The 15,057-nt window shown below is 48.5% G+C and overlaps 2 non-coding genes and 1 pseudogene across 2 annotated transcripts; all 3 read right to left on the bottom strand.

Annotated features, from left to right (window-relative positions):
• Window positions 1-76: 76 nt before the first annotated feature.
• Window positions 77-267, bottom strand: LOC130344857 (U2 spliceosomal RNA). Its single transcript, XR_008883675.1, has one exon. It is a non-coding gene; the product is annotated as a U2 spliceosomal RNA (small nuclear RNA).
• Window positions 268-2,338: 2,071 nt separating this feature from the next.
• Window positions 2,339-2,529, bottom strand: LOC130344904 (U2 spliceosomal RNA). The gene has a single exon (XR_008883708.1). It is a non-coding gene; the product is annotated as a U2 spliceosomal RNA (small nuclear RNA).
• A 2,095-nt stretch (window positions 2,530-4,624) lies between these two features.
• LOC130344881 (U2 spliceosomal RNA) lies at window positions 4,625-4,798 on the bottom strand (annotated as a pseudogene).
• Between the last annotated feature and the right edge of the window lie 10,259 nt (window positions 4,799-15,057).

The following is a 15,057-nucleotide window of genomic DNA, read 5'->3' as shown; positions in this document are numbered from 1 at the left end:
CACAGGGCTGGCTAGCTGGCTAGCCAGCAAGCAGGTAGCAATGAAAGTAGGAATCTTTCTTTTTAACCCTGTAAGGGGGTGGTGCACTGTACCCGAAGATACTGCCATATCGGGTCAATGCATAGGGCGACGGAAGCAAGCTTCGAAATCGGCCCCCGTTCTCAAAAATCCATTTAATATATGGTCCCCAGATAGGGGACGTATCAGATATTAAACTGATAAGAACAGATACTACACTTGATCTTAGCCAAAAGGCCGAGAAGCGATAACCGTGAAAGGGGCGGGCCCAACAAGGTGCCCTTCATGGGCACTATCACTGCTTGCTGTCAGGGAGGCTGCCAGACAATTTTCCATGCACACTCTGGGCTGGGGGGCAGTCAACCACCAGTACACACAGCAGAACCTAAACCCATACCATTATTGCTAAGCAGCAAGACAGGGGCCCATTGCACTCCCACGGGGCCTTTTTAAATGCAATCCATAACCCGGATTTGCCAGGAACCCTTCTTACTCCTCCTACTTGCATGTGACACTGGGCTGAGGATCTGCATAGGAAACACACACACAAGCACACACCTACCTTTGTTGCCTGCAGATGCCTCCTTGGCTGTCCCCAAACGGTATCAAACCAACACCCACGGGAAGCTGTAAGCATAGAGGACATGCCTGCACCCCATTGGACTTACCTGTGTGGGTTAAACCCGGGTTATTTGACAACCTATGGCGGTGATGGTTCTGCTCAGGCAGAGCAGTGCTGATGCTCCTCATAAAGCTGTCGCTGCTGTGAAGGTTCTAGGTGGCATCACAAATCCCTATGGTTACATACACAACAAAGCTGGGTTGTTGTTGTTTACACTCTGCAAGGCCTGTGGAAGTGAGTGACATCATAGCACTGTAGTTCTGAGGGTTCTAGATGGATGCAACAATCTCCTGTTGCTTCTATGAAGGCCATAATAGACGACATCACCAAACAGCTCCATAGTCACATACACAGCAAAGGAGAGATGTTGTTTACACCTAGTGATGTCAGTGGTATTGAGTGACATCACAGCACAGTGCTAAGGCTCCTGGGCCTGGACACAGCAGCGGCTGCAATATCTCAACGGAGAATACGTTTATATATATGTGTGTGTGTGCGCGTATATATATATATATATATATATATATATATATATATATATTTCTCCGCCGAAATCACTTTTAAACCCATTTCCACCTTTTTTTCCCTTCTCTTCCTCTTACTTTTTTTTCACGTTTTTCTCCTTTTCGCCTCTTTTCTTGGCGTATTATTCTTCTTTTTCTTCTTTTTTTTCGTCTAATGCATACCCCATCAGTGCAGCAATGCTTATTCAATACCGCCAGCAGATGGAGACACTGGGGGATAATTTTCTAAGGATTTATACTGATTTTTCCTGTCTGAATTTGTCGCACAGAAAGTTGCAGGCCAAATATGTGTGACATTTCTGCGACTTTAGCTTCTAGAGCATTTTTACAACATTATACATAGGTGCTGAATACATAAAAAGCGACTGTTCAGCGACAGACAAGTCGCATCGGCTGAAAGTAGGCCAGAATGTCAGTCCATGTTGGAGCAGGTTTAGATACAGTCTAAAGTATAGATCTCAAAGTCTGTGCACAGAATTTAGCAAGGGCCTCGCACCTTCTGATGCATCAGGTAGGTGCACAATAGCATAGCCTAACCCTCTGTACTTTGGTCTATATTGATGCGGGACATAGACAGCCAGCTGATGACCAATCCATTAGTGCAATGGATGGCTGGAAGCATTTGTCTTTGCCTTTGCAATACCACAGAAGCAATGCATGGTCAATGTACAGCAATGACACACCTGTGTGAACAGCCAGGAGACCCCCCCCCCCCCCCCCATGTTATGTTACATAGTTACATAGTTAGTACGGTCGAAAAAAGACATATGTCCATCAAGTTCAACCAGGGAATTAAGGGGTAGGGGTGTGGCGCGGTATTGGGGAAGGGATGAGATTTTATATTTCTTCATAAGCATTAATCTTATTTTGTCAATTAGGAACATTCAGCACCCACCCGCTATCAAGGCAGCTGCCTATCATGTCATGCCCTACCTGCACAGGTGTGCTGGCTACTCAAATGATCCAATTAAGGAGGCCATTTAGTCAGCAGCAGCAGAAGTCCTGTGCCTGGACGCTCCAACAGCGGCCAGACACAAGCAGAAGCAGAAGCAGCAGCAGCACCACCTTTTGTTTTTTGGCTGCAGCAGCAGCAAGGCCCACAGGGCTGGCTAGCTGGCTAGCCAGCAAGCAGGTAGCAATGAAAGTAGGAATCTTTCTTTTTAACCCTGTAAGGGGGTGGTGCACTGTACCCGAAGATACTGCCATATCGGGTCAATGCATAGGGCGACGGAAGCAAGCTTCGAAATCGGCCCCCGTTCTCAAAAATCCATTTAATATATGGTCCCCAGATAGGGGACGTATCAGATATTAAACTGATAAGAACAGATACTACACTTGATCTTAGCCAAAAGGCCGAGAAGCGATAACCGTGAAAGGGGCGGGCCCAACAAGGTGCCCTTCATGGGCACTATCACTGCTTGCTGTCAGGGAGGCTGCCAGACAATTTTCCATGCACACTCTGGGCTGGGGGGCAGTCAACCACCAGTACACACAGCAGAACCTAAACCCATACCATTATTGCTAAGCAGCAAGACAGGGGCCCATTGCACTCCCACGGGGCCTTTTTAAATGCAATCCATAACCCGGATTTGCCAGGAACCCTTCTTACTCCTCCTACTTGCATGTGACACTGGGCTTAGGATCTGCATAGGAAACACACACACAAGCACACACCTACCTTTGTTGCCTGCAGATGCCTCCTTGGCTGTCCCCAAACGGTATCAAACCAACACCCACGGGAAGCTGTAAGCATAGAGGACATGCCTGCACCCCATTGGACTTACCTGTGTGGGTTAAACCCGGGTTATTTGACAACCTATGGCGGTGATGGTTCTGCTCAGGCAGAGCAGTGCTGATGCTCCTCATAAAGCTGTCGCTGCTGTGAAGGTTCTAGGTGACATCACAAATCCCTATGGTTACATACACAACAAAGCTGGGTTGTTGTTGTTTACACTCTGCAAGGCCTGTGGAAGTGAGTGACATCATAGCACTGTAGTTCTGAGGGTTCTAGATGGATGCAACAATCTCCTGTTGCTTCTATGAAGGCCATAATAGACAACATCACCAAACAGCTCCATAGTCACATACACAGCAAAGGAGAGATGTTGTTTACACCTAGTGATGTCAGTGGTATTGAGTGACATCACAGCACAGTGCTAAGGCTCCTGGGCCTGGACACAGCAGCGGCTGCAATATCTCAACGGAGAATACGTTTATATATATGTGTGTGTGTGCGCGTATATATATATATATATATATATATATATATATATATATATATTTCTCCGCCGAAATCACTTTTAAACCCATTTCCACCTTTTTTTCCCTTCTCTTCCTCTTACTTTTTTTTCACGTTTTTTTACGTTTTTCTCCTTTTCGCCTCTTTTCTGGGCGTATTATTCTTCTTTTTCTTCTTTTTTTTCGTCTAATGCATACCCCATCAGTGCAGCAATGCTTATTCAATACCGCCAGCAGATGGAGACACTGGGGGATAATTTTCTAAGGATTTATACTGATTTTTCCTGTCTGAATTTGTCGCACAGAAAGTTGCAGGCCAAATATGTGTGACATTTCTGCGACTTTAGCTTCTAGAGCATTTTTACAACATTATACATAGGTGCTGAATACATAAAAAGCGACTGTTCAGCGACAGACAAGTCGCATCGGCTGAAAGTAGGCCAGAATGTCAGTCCATGTTGGAGCAGGTTTAGATACAGTCTAAAGTATAGATCTCAAAGTCTGTGCACAGAATTTAGCAAGGGCCTCGCACCTTCTGATGCATCAGGTAGGTGCACAATAGCATAGCCTAACCCTCTGTACTTTGGTCTATATTGATGCGGGACATAGACAGCCAGCTGATGACCAATCCATTAGTGCAATGGATGGCTGGAAGCATTTGTCTTTGCCTTTGCAATACCACAGAAGCAATGCATGGTCAATGTACAGCAATGACACACCTGTGTGAACAGCCAGGAGACCCCCCCCCCCCCCCCCCCCATGTTATGTTACATAGTTACATAGTTAGTACGGTCGAAAAAAGACATATGTCCATCAAGTTCAACCAGGGAATTAAGGGGTAGGGGTGTGGCGCGATATTGGGGAAGGGATGAGATTTTATATTTCTTCATAAGCATTAATCTTATTTTGTCAATTAGGAACATTCAGCACCCACCCGCTATCAAGGCAGCTGCCTATCATGTCATGCCCTACCTGCACAGGTGTGCTGGCTACTCAAATGATCCAATTAAGGAGGCCATTTAGTCAGCAGCAGCAGAAGTCCTGTGCCTGGACGCTCCAACAGCGGCCAGACACAAGCAGAAGCAGAAGCAGCAGAAGCAGCAGCAGCACCACCTTTTGTTTTTTGGCTGCAGCAGCAGCAAGGCCCACAGGGCTGGCTAGCTGGCTAGCCAGCAAGCAGGTAGCAATGAAAGTAGGAATCTTTCTTTTTAACCCTGTAAGGGGGTGGTGCACTGTACCCGAAGATACTGCCATATCGGGTCAATGCATAGGGCGACGGAAGCAAGCTTCGAAATCGGCCCCCGTTCTCAAAAATCCATTTAATATATGGTCCCCAGATAGGGGACGTATCAGATATTAAACTGATAAGAACAGATTTTTTGATTGAAAGAGCTTTATTTTCCGTTCAGTCATTACAAGTCGTACAATAAATTACAGTCACACAAAGCATGATGGTACAATACACAGCAAAGGTTCCCTAAGCTATACATCGCACACCATGCTACTCTAACATTCAGCTCAATCCTGCAATATAAAGGCACGAGAGATCAAACAAAAACCGAATAATACAATCTGTGATCGGGGTAGGGGTGTGGGCGACTATGTGGGGGTAGGGAGGGGGCGGATCACAGGGCCAAACTGTTGGGCTGTATCTTCAGGGAGACATGGGAGAAGGAGAGGGGTCTTCACTCCTCTTCTTCCTCATCAACGGCCGAGCTGTCCAAGATGGAATAGTCTCTAAGCAGGTTCTTGATGAACCTGTGGCAGTCCCGGACGGACATGTTTTCCCTGTTGATCACGAGGCGGTTCCTGGCAAGCCACACTGCGTCCTTAAAACAGTTCATAAGGCGCCAGGCCTCCTGGATGGCCTCCACGTCGTGGGTCCCAGGGAACAGGCCGTAAAGCACCGAATGGTACGATAGGCAGCTCCTGGGCACTGAGTCTCTGAGTTCCTGTTCTAGGGCGTCCAACAGACCCTGTGCAAAGGGGCACTGCCAAAACACGTGGAAAGATGTTTCCTCCACGTAGGGGCAACGGGGGCAGTACCGGGTCTTGCACAGGTTGCGGGCATGCATGAATGACCTGAGAGAGAGACCTCCCATGACGGCCATCCACGACAAGTCCTTGTGTCCATTGGTAAGCCGCTTTGAGGCCACATTGTTCCAAACTGTCTCTGCAGTGGCTGCGGGGAGTCCCGGAACCAGCTCGGTCGAGTCCTTAGCTCGGATGAGCTTGTGGATTGTCTTCGGCTTCCATAGGTCTGGTTTCAGTCCTTCCAGCTGGTGCTCCCTCACAAACCGGACAACATCCCCATAGAACCAGGGAGTGTTCCAATTGTAAGGGATGGAGCTGTCCCACTTGTCCCAGCCCAGCTGTCTCCAGAGGGGCATGAGAAGCAAGCGAGACATGGACCTGCCCGCTGAGCCAGTCTTTTCAACAAGAGTCCGCTGCACCGTGACACATGCAAAGGAGGCCCTCAGCAGAGCGGGGATGTCGGGTATTCCCTTCCCACCCTTGCGGGGTTCCTTGTACATCACGGTCCTCTTGACTCTGTCCATTTTGCCCCAGACGAAGCCAAACACTGTCCGGGTGATGGCCTTGCAAACGGTGGTATGGGGAGGCCAGGCCTGTGCGGTATATTGGAGCACAGGCAAAACTTCACTCCGCAGGACAAGTGCCTTGCCTTCCATCGTGAGCTTTCTGGAGCTCCACAGTCCGATCTTTGAGTTTATCCTTCCTAGTCGGTCTTGCCAAGACTTAAGGGCCGCTCCTTCCTTCCCGAACCAGACTCCAAGAATTTGAATGAAGTCCGGCTTAATAGTAAAGGGGAAGGGGGCGGAAGAAGCCAGGTGCCACTCCCCGAAGAGCATGGCCTCCGACTTCCCGCAGTTGACTTTTGCCCCCGAAGCTCTGCCGAAGTCCTCGCAGGTCTGGACGAGTGCAGTCACCGAACGCTGGTCAGCGCAGAAGACGGTCACGTCGTCCATGTAGAGCGAGCACTTGACCTCGTGGCGATCTGGTCCTGGTGCGGTGATCCCTCTGATCTCTCCATTCTGCCGGATAGTCTCAGCGAAGAGCTCTATAACACAAACAAAAAGGAGAGGTGAAAGAGGGCAGCCTTGTCTAACCCCTGAAAGAATAGGAAAGGGGTCAGTCTTCCAGCCGTTCACCAACACCGTGCTGTAAATGTCAAAATACATAACGTTAACAAAAGAGCAAAACATCTTCCCCAGACCCAGCCTGCGCAAAACCCTGTCCATGAATGCGTGGGAGACACGGTCGAACGCCTTCTCCTGATCTAAGCTGACCAGGGCGGCGCGGCCCCCGCGGTCCTGGATGTAATGGACCGTGTCTCTCACAAGGGCAAGGCTGTCGGCAATCCTGCGGCCAGGAATGCTGCAGGTCTGGTCCGGATGGACGATCTGCCCCATGACAGGTTTTAGCCTGTTGGCCAGCACCTTGGCGAGGATCTTGTAGTCCACGTTCAGGAGAGAGATGGGACGCCAGTTTTTCAGGTCACATCTCTCCCCCTTCCGCTTATACAAGATCGTGATCATCCCTTCCCTCAATGGCGGAGGCATTCTGCCCCCCACCACCATCTCCTCGTACACCTCCAACAGGTCCGGACAGATCAGGTCACCCAGCGCTACGTAGAGCTCGGCCGGGAGACCGTCACTGCCCGGGGTCCTGCCGGGCTTAAAGGATTTAGCGGCAGAGAGCAGCTCCCCCACCGTCAAGGGATCGTCCATAGCCGCCGCACCTGCGGGATCAACAACGTTATTGACACCTGACAGGAACCTCTCGGCGGCTTCGGGGTCGGATGACTTGGGGGCGTAGAGGTTGCTGTAGAAGTCGTGGACGACCCCCATCACTTCCTCCTTGCCGCTCCTCATGTGTCCGGTCTCATCTCGTAGCTCAGTCAGGGGCGTGTGGCCGGCATGGAGCTTCCTGAAAAAGAAAGAGTTACATTTCTCACCCTTCTCCAGGTTCTCCACCTTGGAACGAAAGACGATTCGCTTGGATTCCTCCTCAAAGTGCCTTTTCAAGCTCTTTTTGGTCTCCTCCAGCTCCTCCCTGACGTCCCAGCCACACTGGAGCAGGTCCTGCAGGGACCGCAGCTCGCGCTGCAGTTTCCTCAAGTCCCACTTCTTCGCACACGCCTGTTGTCTGCCTTTTGCCTGAAAGAAACAACGGAATTCGACTTTAACATATTCCCACCAATCGCTGATGCACTTGAACAGACATTTGTCATTTCGCCATACAAGGTAAGCATCCCTAAGTTCCTCCATGACCTCCCTCTGCTCCAACAGGGCACAATTCAACTTCCAGGAGCCCGGGCCAGGTGGGAATCCATGGCCCAGAGTCCCCCGGAATCGAATGGCCCTGTGGTCAGAGAAGAAGCAGGGGACCATAGAGTACGACACCTTTCTGACTGCTCTCGAAGTGAAGATGAAGTCTATCCGAGAACGGAGCGAGCCATCGGGGCGGCTCCACGTATAGTTTACGGAGCCGTTCCCGATGGACCCGACAACGTCCTGCAAGGATGCCTCCGTCACCATCTCAATCAGCAGTTTAGACGTCACGTCCAGGTTGGCGGATGTGCCAGAACTGCGCCCGTCCACCTCAATGGGGCAGTTGAAGTCACCACCCAACACTACTGCTCTAGTGGTGGCGAGTTCAGCCCGCAGGGCCTGGAGAACCTCCAGTCGGACATCCCTCTCAGGGGAGGCATACACGTTGATGAGCCGCACGGGCTCACCCGCCCAGGAACCGTCTGCGACAAGAAGTCTGCCACAGACGAGCTCCCGGACGGAATCAAGTGCAAAGTTACCTCCCCCGATCAGGATGGCCACCCCCGCAGACCTATTGTCGCCCCCACCAGACCAGTAGGAAGGGCCGTGAGGCCACTGCCTGGCCAGATGGTTGTAAGACCTAGAAGCAGACAAAGCACATTCCTGCAACATGTAAACATCACACCTCTGGGAATCTAAGAACGTAAGAACAGTCTGAAATCTAAACCAAGCTCTAATACTCCTCACATTAATGCAGAAGATGTTGAGATCAGCCATGGGAATAAAAAGAGAGGTTAGTTCTGATACTAGTTACCAGTCTGGTCGGACGGGTCCTCTTCTCTGGCGCCTGTCGGCTCCTGTGGCTTCTCGTAGCGCCCTTCCAAGAACTCGTCGTAGACCGTGTTGGACGGAGTGTCCAGGATTTTCTTAACCTCTGGGTCCTGCAGCAGCTCCTCCATAGATTGAGCTTGGACTGGCTCTGCTTGGACCTGCTCCACTTGGGCCTGCTCCATCACCTCTTCTCCTTCTGAAGCCTCAAGGCTCTCGCAGACCTGCTCCATCTCCTCCTCCTCATCTGAAGCTTGAGGGGTCTCGCAGGTCTCGATTATCTTTCTTTTGTGGGACTCTTCTGATACGTTGTCCCTTCCTTTCCTCTTCCTCTGTATGGTACCTGGGGGAGGAAGCACAGGAAAGTCCTCCGAAGGGCGGGCACCAGCAGCTGGAGGGGGGTTAGGTGCTGCTGGGCCAGGAGAGAAAGGAGGCTGGGTGGGGCGGGGGGCAGGAGAGAGTGCCCGGGCAGGGGAGGACGGGGCAGGGGTGGGCCGGGCAGGGGAGGACGGGGCAGGGGTGGGCCGGGCAGGGGAGGACGGGGCAGGGGTGGGCCGGGGTGGGGTACGGGGGGCAGGGGTGGGCCGGGGTGGGGTACGGGGGGCAGGGGTGGGGCGGGATGGGGCAGGAGGGGCAGGGGTGGGACGGGATGGGGCAGGGGTGGGACGGGATGGGGCAGGGGTGGGACGGGATGGGGCAGGGGTGGGGGTGGGGCGGGATGGGGCAGGAGATGGGGCGGGAGGGGTAGGGGATGGGGCGGAAGGGGCAGGGGAGGGGCGGGACGGGGCAGGGGTGGTGGCTTTCGCCTTCTTACCCTCCTTGGTCGGCTTGGCCATCCGTGGTGTTGGCTCCGGAGCTGGGGCTGGCTTCGGTGCTCTCGCTGCCACAGATGCCCATGTTCTCTCCCTCTGGGGGCAGTCCTTGTAGCTGTGGGCTGCCAGTCCGCAGAGGTTGCAGGTCTTGCTCTTGGGGCAGTCCTTGGTCGTGTGACCTGTCACACGGCAATACCTGCAGGCATCCTCCGTACAGTCCTTGCCCTCGTGGCCCATCTTGCCACATCTCCTGCAGGTCTGCGGCATGTCCGGGTAGAAGATAAGTCCTGTGGAGTTGCCCAAGGAAAATGTCGTTGGCAGGTGCTGTAGTCCGTCTGGAGAAGCAGGGTTCTTGTTGAGTCTGACGACCACAGACCACTTGCAGGTCCAGTATCCGAGTGAGTTCAGGATGCGGGTGGGCTCCCTCACCACGGTGCAGAAGCGCTTCAGGAAGGTCGAGATGTCCGTGCCTGGGGTGTGTGGGTTCCGCATTGAGACCGTCACCCGCCTCTCCTCTCTTTGAATAAGGCAGTTGCCCACAAAGCGAGAGAAAGGGGATTCGGGACTCGCCGCTTTCACCACCTCCCAGTATCTTCTACAGGTCCCAATGGTGGCAAAGGTGATGTAGAAGATTCCCGAAAAGAAGGTTGCTATTCCCAGGGTGTCAGCCGTGGGGAAGCCTTGATCCGCCAGCATCTTCTTGCAGAACACGTCGTGGGACATGTCCGGCACCCTTCCGTCCACGGGCTTGAGCTTCAAGGCAACAGTCTGCCTCATCCAGGGCTCCAGGGTTGGAGCTTCCAGGTTAGGAATTCTGCCGCCCTTCTGCCTTGCCGTGGTGGAGGTTGAAGCTTGCTGTGGTTGGGGCTGGACCTCCAGGCCTTGCCCTGCAGCCTCCTGGGTGGACTTGCCGGTTGAGGCCATGGCTTCTTCCAGCAGGCTCTTTTCCGCTTCCTTGCTTGCTTGTGGAGAGAGGCTTCGCAAAGTCTTCTTTCCCGGGTGGGAGGAGCTATGCAGATCCGGTCCCGGTGGGAGGAGCTATGCAAATCCTTCTCCAGAGGCAGCGAGTTTCTTCGAAAAGATTCTGCGCCGCCTTCCTCTTCGCCGCTGTTCCGGAATTCACCGCGGATTCCCTTCTTCCAGGTTCTTCGTCGGCTTCTTCCGGAGCTGCAGTCTTCAAGATCTTCTCCTTCTTCAGATGTTCCGAGGCAGGCAGGAGACGATCTTCAGGTGGTATGCTCTAGAGAAATGCGGTTCTAATAAGAACGAAAAGTACTGCAATCGTACTACGCAAAATCTCTACCACAATGCTTGGAGTTCTTCAGACCGTAGCGATCATGGTATCTCCCCTGATAAGAAACTGATAAACTGATAAGAACAGATTTTTTTTTTATTTTTTTTTATTTTTATTTTTTTTTAAATCCCTCAGGTAGGGGATGAAAGTACTCCAAGCAATACTTTCAAACTGGCATTACAAACTTTCTGTAACACACAACCCTCTCATCATTGGGAAACTTTATTTATCAATCAAACAGACAAAAAAAAACAATCAAGATAAATCAACAAGATGAATCCATTTTTTCGATTTCCAAATGCCTTCCGCATCAATCCCACCCCTCTTAGAATCCCACAAATAACACAAATACAGTTTGCCTAACACCATTCGCACACTATTATTAACACTCACTTCTTTCCTCAAAAACACATAAACATTCCTCACATCCCACAAGACTTCCTTAATACACGACAACAATAACCACAACACTCTTACATTCTGACCTCCACTTACACAAAGCCCAAACATCATCATCTCAAAAGACAAAAACTCCATACCTGTCAATTCCTTGCATAAAGGACCAAGCCTTCTAACAACCTCACGAGCATACTTACAATTCCAAAAGAGATGAATAACACTTTCAAAACCATTACAACCCACTCTAGGACACACATCACATCTCACCAAACCCCTTGCTTTCTGAAACTCTCTCACAGGCAACACACCATGTAGACTTTGCCACACAATCTCCTTTTGCTTATTAGACATACCATCCATCCTTACTTTCTTCCAAACTTTCTCCACATCCGCTCCCCTCACAGAATTAATATTACATACAACCTCTTTACTCTCAATCATTCTCATCACCAAACGTTTATTCTTCAACACACTCATCTCTTCTTCTATCAACTCAAATTTCTCCAAAAACCTCACAACCCACTCATACCACTTAGGAACCTCAAAAGCAACAGGCCTACTCAGATCCCTCTTACACCACTTCAGCCTAACAAACAGTCTTCCAGCAAGAAACTTAGTCATACAAGACATCTTCTTATCTCCTTCAATAATGACCAGTATGAAAACTAAAATATTCACTCCAAAATAAACCTCCAGATTTGGAAAACTCATCCCACCCTTCCGCCAATTTTTAATCACCACTTCTCTCCTTAATCTTTCTACTTTAGACCCCCAGAAAAAGACAAACAAAACCCGATTCAGACTCCTTAAACACATATACTGCGGAGGAAAAATCATAGCAACATACAGAAAAATTGGTAAAACAACACTTTTAATAACCACAATTTTTCCAATAAAAGAAAGACTTCTCATACTCCAAAAATTCAAACGCATCTCTACCTTCTTTTTTGCATCATCCCAACTCTCCTTTCCATCCAAGTCCTTACTAAACTTAATCCCCAATACTTTAATAGCCCCCTCCACTACATTCACCCCAACATCACTACTTAACCCACCTTCACCAAAGCATTTACATTCGCTCTTTAACCAATTCACTTTAAAAGCAGACGCACCACAGAAAATTGAAACCAAAAGCCTCACTCTCCTCACAGCACACTCAGAATCACACAGGACACATACATCATCCATATAAGCATTCACTTTAAATTCCCTACCATTGCTACCAGGAATATGAACACCTCTCACTATCTTATCCCTCCTAATCAGACATAACAGAGGCTCAATCGCGCATATAAACGCTACTGGCGAGAGCGGGCACCCCTGCCTTACTCCTGAAAAAACATTCACTCTTCTCCCCACACATCCATTAACGAGCATCCTACTATATATTCTATCATACAAACTCCTAACTCTCCACACAAAATCACTCGGAAACCCCATTCGCAACAATACCCTGAACAAAAAATTATGAGACAACCTATCATACGCCTTTTCAAAATCAAGTGACAACAAATAAGCATTTTGTTTTCTACTCTTACAATCCCACAAACAATCTCTCAACAGACACAAACTCTCATGTATACGACGTCCAGGCACAGCACAAAACTGATCATAACCAACCACACATTCAACAACATCCCTCATTCGATTAGCAATAATTTTTGCATAGATCTTATAATCGCAGTTAAGTAACGTAATTGGACGCCAATTCTTTAAATTTTTTAAATTCCCTTTTTTTGGAATTAATACTACCACACCACCACGCATACTCTCCGCAATTTCCATATTCTCCCACATAAACTGACACACTGCAACAACATCCTTACCCACCACATTCCACAAAAAACGATAAAATTCCACAGGCAAACCATCTTCCCCTGGAGTCTTATTTGCTGACATTTTCTGCACTACATCCCATACTTCTTCACTTGAAATCTTACGCATAACCAAAGCCTGCTCAGCTTCTCCAAGCTTCCCATCCAACACACTCAATACCTCACTCTCCAAATTCTCATCTCTCCACTTCTCTCCATACAGCTCCTCATAAAAGCATGCAATTTCCTCACTCACACCATCACCAGTCACTTCCCTACCATCCTCTCTCACAATCATATCAATAACAGGTTTTTTAGAAAAAACTTTTTTGAAAAAATAACGTGAACATTTCTCATCATGTTCCAATTTATCTAACTTGGCCCTATACATGATACTCCTACCCTTTTCCAACACAAAATTATTAATCTCCCTCTTAGTGCTCACAATATCATCCTGAACATCCACTCCACAATCTCTCAACCTACACAAATAGGACAAACGCGCATTCAACTTCACATATTGCTCCCTCTTAAGAGCAGCGACTTTGTATCCAAAGGACTTAAAAAAGGACTTTGTTTTCTTTTTAACCCATTCCCACCACAAAATAATGTTATCAAACTCACCTTTCTTTCCACACCACTTCTTATACATACATTCATACTGATCTCTCACATCCACACTATCTAAATGTTTAATATTCATTTTCCACAAACCTCTCCCATACACAGCACTCTGACCCACATCAATCTCACACAGCAAGGAATCATGGTCCGAATAACAAACAGACCTCTGTCTGTAACTTAAAGCATTCAAACTCTCAGACAAAAAACAATAATCTAACTTAGAGTGAAAATTACCTCTATCTGCATGATATGTACATAAATTAGGATTAATATTACATAACTCTTGGATATCCCTTAACCTAAAATCAGAGACTAACTCAAATAATTTTCTACCAGATACATCAAAAGCTTTTTTTGTTAAATCAACATTCATATCTCCAACTAAAATAACAGGCATCTTGCCCTGAACATAAAACTTTAACTTATCAAACAAATTTTTTCTTTCATTTTTATATGCAGGAGCATAAACATTAATCAAACGAAATTTCACATTTTTATAACTTAATACAGCAGAAATACACCTGCCAGGTTCAATTACCACATAGCTTTCCACAGCAATGTCAGGTGATTTAATCAAGATCCCCACACCATCATTCTTATTCAAAACACTCCCAGACCACACACACCGACCATACACCCATTCATCCTGACTTATGGTGAGATCAATACCACACTCCTGCAAACAAAAAATTGCAGCATTTTCCTGAGCTAAAAAACTTAAAATAGCAGCTCTCCTAGCCTTATTTTTAAACACTCTCACATTTTGAGAACATACAACAAAACCCATAGCCTAAAGCTACAAAGAACAAGGTTTAACCCTGCATGAGCTACACAGGTGCATCAGCCACCTGCTACTAACTAGCAAATCAAGTCCCAGCATAGTTATTCACCACTCTCAGTAGCCTCCATAACATCCGTCTCCAGGACTTCATAAAAGTTGCTGGTTTCCGGGCGCGAGTCCGCACCCTTCTCACCTCTTCTTTTCTTGGCAGACTTCCCTCCATGCACCAGTTGAAAGCCATCATAATTTTCATCCTCTGCATTATGTTTCCCACCACCCTCCCTGTTACACAAATCAGTCTCACCTGAGGATGGAAATGGCTCAATGTGAACAGGGTCAGAGGGGTGAACAGACTCCACAGAGTGACTAGGACTCTGCACTCCCTCAATAACTTCCTCCAACTGTCTGAAGGCATCAGAGACTGCAGCCTGAACATCAGGGGGCTTCTGAGGAGCTGCAATGGTCTTCAGAGGGGCCAATCTCCTCACTATTTCCCCCTCTCTCACCACACTACTGAATAAAGGACTTCTCACCCCAGGGCAGTCCTTATAAACATGACCTTCCTCCCGACATAAGTCACATTTCCTGGCTTTAGGACAACTTCCAGCATGGTGGCCAGCAGTATTACAGTTCCTGCACATTTGTCCTTGCACACAGTTCTCCTTTAAATGTCCAAAGGAAAAACAATTCCTGCAGTAGGAAGGCTGACCAGCATAGGACAGGTACCCCCTATAACCTGCAATGGAAAAACTGGCAGGGGGGTGTTTAAAACCCCCAACACAAGTAGGGTCTACTTTTAATTTAACCACAA

The sequence above is a fragment of the Hyla sarda genome, unplaced genomic scaffold (genome assembly GCF_029499605.1).
Source record: "Hyla sarda isolate aHylSar1 unplaced genomic scaffold, aHylSar1.hap1 scaffold_738, whole genome shotgun sequence".
Lineage (NCBI taxonomy): Eukaryota > Metazoa > Chordata > Amphibia > Anura > Hylidae > Hyla > Hyla sarda.
Note: the sequence above shows the minus strand (reverse complement) of the source record. Positions and strands in the feature narration are given on the sequence as shown.